This window comes from Triticum dicoccoides, chromosome 3A (genome assembly GCF_002162155.2).
Source record: "Triticum dicoccoides isolate Atlit2015 ecotype Zavitan chromosome 3A, WEW_v2.0, whole genome shotgun sequence".
Classification (NCBI taxonomy): Eukaryota; Viridiplantae; Streptophyta; class Magnoliopsida; order Poales; family Poaceae; genus Triticum; species Triticum dicoccoides.
In genome coordinates, this window is record NC_041384.1 from 352,713,775 (window position 1) to 352,720,005 (window position 6,231).

Here is a 6,231-nt window from a genome sequence, read left to right on the forward strand (position 1 = left end):
AGGGAAAGGGGGGGAGTCCTACTCCCGGTAGGAGTAGGACTCCTCCGGCGCGCCTCCTCCTAGGGCCAGCCGCACCCCCCTTGCTCCTTTATATACGGGGGCGGGGGGTACCTCTAGACACACAAGTTGATCCTCGTGATCGTTTTTTTAGCCGTGTGCGGTGCCCCCTTCCACCATACTCCTCGATAATATTGTAGCGGTGCTTAGGCGAAGCCCTGCGACGGTAGAACATCAAGATCATCACCACGCCGTCGTGCTGACGGAACTCTTCCCTGACAATTTGCTGGATCGAAGTCCGGGGATCGTCATCGAGCTGAACGTGTGCTAAAACTCGGAGGTGCCGTAGTTTCAGTGCTTGATCGGTTGGGCCGTGAAGACGTACGACTACATCAACCGCGTTGTCATAACGCTTCCGCTGTCGGTCTATGAGGGTACGTAGACAACACTCTCCCCTCTCGTTGCTATGCATCACCATGATCTTGCATGTGCGTAGGAATTTTTTTGAGATTACTACGTTCCCCAACAGTGGTATCAGAGCATAGGTTTTATGTGTTGATGTTGTGTACGAGTAGAACACAGGTGAGTTGTGGGCGATATAAGTCATACTGCTTACCAACATGTCATACTTTGGTTCGGCGGTATTGTTGGATGAAGCGGCCCGGACCGACATTACGCGTACGCTTACGCGAGACTGGTTCTACCGACGTGCTTTACACACAGGTGGCTGGCGGGTGTCAGTCTCTCCAACTTTAGTTGAACCGAGTGTGGCTACGCTCGGTCCTTGCGAAGGTTAAAACAGCACCAACTTGACAAACTATCATTGTGGTTTTGATGCTTAGGTAAGATTGGTTCTTGCTTAAGCCCGTAGCAGCCACGTAAAACTTGCAACCACAAAGTAGAGGACGTCTAACTTGTTTTTGCAGGGCATGCTGTGATGTGATATGGTCAAGACATGATGCTAAATTTTATTGTATGAGATGATCATGTTTTGTAACCGAGTTATCGGCAACTGGCAGGAGCCATATGGTTGTCGCTTTATTGTATGCAATGCAATTGCGCTGTAATACTTTACTTTATCACTAAGCGGTAGCGATAGTCGTGGAAGCATAAGATTGGCGAGACGACAACGATGCTACGATGGAGATCAAGGTGTCGCGCTGGTGACGATGGTGATCATGACGGTGCTTCGAAGATGGAGATCACAAGCACAAGATGATGATGGCCATATCATATCACTTATATTGATTGCATGTGATGTTTATCTTTATGCATCTTATCTTGCTTTGATTGACAGTAGCATTTTAAGATGATCTCTCACTAATTATCAAGAAGTGTTCTCCCTGAGTATGCACCGTTGCGAAAGTTCTTTGTACTGAGACACCACGTGATGATCGGGTGTGATAGGCTCTACGTTCAAATACAACGGGTGCAAAACAGTTGCACACGCGGAATACTCACGTTATACTTGACGAGCCAAGCATATACAGATATGGCCTCGGAACACGGAGACCGAAAGGTCGAGCGTGAATCATATAGTAGATATGATCAACATAGTGATGTTCACCAATGAAACTACTCCATCTCACATGATGATCGGACATGGTTTAGTTGATTTGGATCACGTGATCACTTAGAGGGTTAGAGGGATGTCTAACTAAGTGGGAGTTCTTTAGTAATATGATTAATTGAACTTAAATTTATCATGAACTTAGTACCTGATAGTATCTTGCTTGCTTATGTTTGATTGTAGATAGATGGCCCGTGCTGTTGTTCCGTTGAATTTGAATGTGTTCCTTGAGAAAGCAAAGTTGAAAGATGATGGTAGCAATTACACGGACTGGGTCCCTAACTTGAGGGTTATCCTCATTGCTGCATAGAAGAATTACGTCCTGGAAGCACCGTTGGGTGCCAGGCCTGCTGCTGGAGCAACACCAGTTGTTATGAATGTCTGGCAGAGCAAAGCTGATGACTAATCAATAGTTCAGTGTGCCATGCTTTACGGCTTAGAATCGGGACTTCAACGACGTTTTGAACGTCATGGAGCATATGAGATGTTCCAGGAGTTGTAGTTAATATTTCAAGCAAATGCCCGGATTGAGAGATATGAAGTCTCCAATAAGTTCTATAGCTGCAAGATGGAGGAGAACAGTTCTGTCAGTGAGCATATACTCAAAATGTCTGGGTATAATAATCACTTGATTCAATTGGGAGTTAATCTTCCAGATGATTGCGTCATTGACAGAATTCTCCAATCACTTCCACCTAGCTACAAGAGCTTTGTGATGAACTATAATATGCAAGGGATGGTTAAGACAATTCCCGAGCTCTTCGCAATGCTGAAAGCCGCGGAGGTAGAAATCAAGAAGGAGCATCAAGTGTTGATGGTCAACAAGACCACTAATTTCAAGAAAAAGGGCAAAGGAAAGAAGAAGGGGAACTTCAAAAAGAACAGCAAGCAAGTTGCTGCTCAGGAGAAGAAACCCAAATCTGGACCTAAGCCTGAAACTGAGTGCTTCTACTGCAAGCAGACTGGTCACTGGAAGCGGAACTGCCTCAAGTATTTGGCGGATAAGAAGGATGGCAAGGTGAACAAAGGTATATATGATATACATGTTATTGATGTGTACCTTACTAATGCTCGCAGTAGCACCTGGGTATTTGATACTGGTTCTGTTGCTAATATTTGCAACTCGAAACAGGGACTACGGATTAAGTGAAGATTGGCTAAGGACGAGGTGACGATGCGCGTGGGAAATGGTTCCAAAGTCGATGTGATCGCGGTCAGCACGCTACCTCTACATCTACCTTCGGGATTAGTATTAGACCTAAATAATTGTTATTTGGTGCCAGCGTTGAGCATGAACATATCTGGATCTTGTTTAATGCAAGATGGTTATTCATTTAAATCAAAGAATAATGGTTGTTCTATTTATATGAGTAATATCTTTTATGGTCATGCACCCTTGAAGAGTGGTCTATTCTTATTAAATCTCGATAGTAGTGACACACATATTCATAATGTTGAAGCCAAAAGATGCAGAGTTGATAGTGATAGTGCAACTTATTTGTGGCACTGCCGTTTAGGTCATATAGGTATAAAGCGCATGAAGAAACTCCATACTGATGGACTTTTGGAACCACTTGATTATGAATCACTTGGTACTTGCAAACCGTGCCTTATGGACAAGATGACCAAAACACCTTTCTCTGGTACTATGGAGAGAGCAACAGATTTGTTGGAAATCATACATACAGATGTATGTGGTCCAATGAATGTTGAGGCTCGTGGCGGATATCGTTATTTTCTCACCTTCACAGATGACTTAAGCAGATATGGGTATATCTACTTAATGAAACATAAGTCTGAAACATTTGAAAAGTTCAAAGAATTTCAGAGTGAAGTTGAAACTCATCGTAACAAGAAAATAAAATTCCTACGATCTGATCGTGGAGGAGAATATTTGAGTTACGAGTTTGGTGTACATTTGAAACAATGCGGAATAGTTTCGCAACTCACGCCACCCGGAACACCACAGCGTAATGGTGTGTCCGAACGTCGTAATCGTACTTTACTAGATATGGTGCGATCTATGATGTCTCTTACTAATTTACCGCTATCGTTTTGGGGTTATGCTTTAGAGACGGCCGCATTCACGTTAAAGAGGGCACCATCAAAATCCGTTGAGACGACGCCTTATGAACTGTGGTTTGGCAAGAAACCAAAGTTGTCGTTTCTAAAAGTTTGGGGCTGCGATGCTTACATGAAAAAGCTTCAACCTGATAAGCTCGAACCCAAATCGAAGAAATGTGTCTTCATAGGATATCCAAAGGAAACTATTGGATACACCTTCTACCACAGATCCGAAGGCAAGACTTCTGTTGCTAAATTCGGAAACTTTCTAGAGAAGGAGTTTCTCTCAAAAGAAGTGAGTGGGAGGAAAGTAGAACTTGATGAGGTAACTGTACCTGCTCCCTTATTGGAAAGTAGTACATCACAGAAACCGGTTTCTGTGACACCTACACCAATTAGTGAGGAAGCTAATGATGATGATCATGAAACTTCAGAACAAGATACTACTGAACCTCATAGATCAACCAGAGTAAGATACGCACCAAAGTGGTACGGTAATCCTGTTCTGGAAGTCATGCTACTAGATCATGATGAACCTACGAACTATGGAGAAGCGATGGTGAGCCCAGCTTCCGCAAAATGGCTTGAAGCCATGAAATCTGATATGGGATCCATGTATGAGAACAAAGTGTGGACTTTCATTGACTTGCCCAAAGATCGGCAAGCAATTGAGAATAAATGGATCTTCAAGAAGAAGACTGACGCTGACGATAATGTTACTGTCTACAAAGCTCGACTTGTCGCAAAAGGTTTTCGACAAGTTCAAGGGATTGACTACGATGAGACCTTCTCACTCGTAGCGATGCTTAAGTCTGTCCGAATCATGTTAGCAATTGCCGCATTTTATGATTATGAAATTTGGCAGATGGATGTCAAAACTGCATTCCTGAATGGATTTCTGGAAGAAGAGTTGTATATGATGCAGCCAGAAGGTTTTGTCGATCCAAAGGGAGCTAACAAAGTGTGCAAGCTCCAGAGATTCATTTATGGACTGGTGCAAGCCTCTCGGAGTTGGAATAAATGCTTTGATAATGTGATCAAAGCATTTGGTTTTGTACAGACTTTTGGAGAAGCCTGTATTTACAAGAAAGTGAGTGGGAGCTCTGTAACATTTCTGATATTATATGTAGATGACATATTACTAATCGGAAATGATATAGAATTTCTGGATAGCATAAAGGGATACTTGAATAAGAGTTTTTCAATGAAAGACCTCGGTGAAGCTGCTTACATATTGGGCATTAAGATCTATAGAGATAGATCAAGACGCTTAATTTGACTTTCACAAAGCACATACCTTGACAAAGTTTTGAAGAAGTTCAAAATGGATCAAGCAAAGAAAGGATTCTTGCCTGTGTTACAAGGTGTGAAATTGAGTAAGACTCAATGCCCGACCACTGCAGAAGATAGAGAGAAAATGAAAGATGTTCCCTATGCTTCAGCCATAGGCTCTATCATGTATGCAATTTTGTGTACCAGACCTGATGTATGTCTTGCTATAAGTCTAGCAGGGAGGTACCAAAGTAATCCAGGAGTGGATCACTGGACAGCGGTCAAGAACATCCTGAAATACCTGAAAAGGACTAAGGATATGTTTCTCATATATGGAGGTGACAAAGAGCTCATCGTAAATGGTTACGTTGATGCAAGCTTTGACACTGATCTGGATGATTCTAAATCGCAAACCGGATACGTGTTTACATTAAACGGTGGAGCTGTCAGTTGGTGCAGTTCTAAACAAAGCGTTGTGGCGGGATCTACATGTGAAGCGGAGTACATAGCTGCTTCGGAAGCAGCAAATGAAGGAGTCTGGATGAAGGAGTTCATATCCGATCTAGGTGTCATACCTAGTGCATCGGGTCCAATGAAAATCTTTTGTGACAATACTGGTGCAATTGCCTTGGCAAAAGAATCCAGATTTCACAAGAGAACCAAGCACATCAAGAGACACTTCAATTCCATCCGGGATCTAGTCCAGGTGGGAGACATAGAGATTTGCAAGATACATACGGATCTGAATGTAGCAGACCCGTTGACTAAGCCTCTTCCACGAGCAAAACATGATCAACACCAAAGCTCCATGGGTGTTAGAATCGTTACTGTGTAATCTAGGTTATTGACTCTAGTGCAAGTGGGAGACTGAAGGAAATATGCCCTAGAGGCAATAATAAAGTTATTATTTATTTCCTTATATCATGATAAATGTTTATTATTCATGCTAGAATTATATTATCCGGAAACATAATACTTGTGTGAATACATAGACAAACTAAACGTCACTAGTGTGCCTCTACTTGACTAGCTCGTTAATCGAATATGGTTATGTTTCCTAACCATAGACATGTGTTGTCATTTGATTAACGGGATCACATCATTAGGAGAATGATGTGATTGACATGACCCATTCCATTAGCTTAGCACCCGATCGTTTAGTATGTTGCTATTGCTTTCTTCATGACTTATACATGTTCCTATGACTATGAGATTATGCAACTCCCGTTTGCCGGAGGAACACTTTGTGTGCTACCAAACGTCACAATGTAACTGGGTGATTATAAAGGAGCTCTACAGGTGTCTCCAAAGATACATGTTGGGTTGGC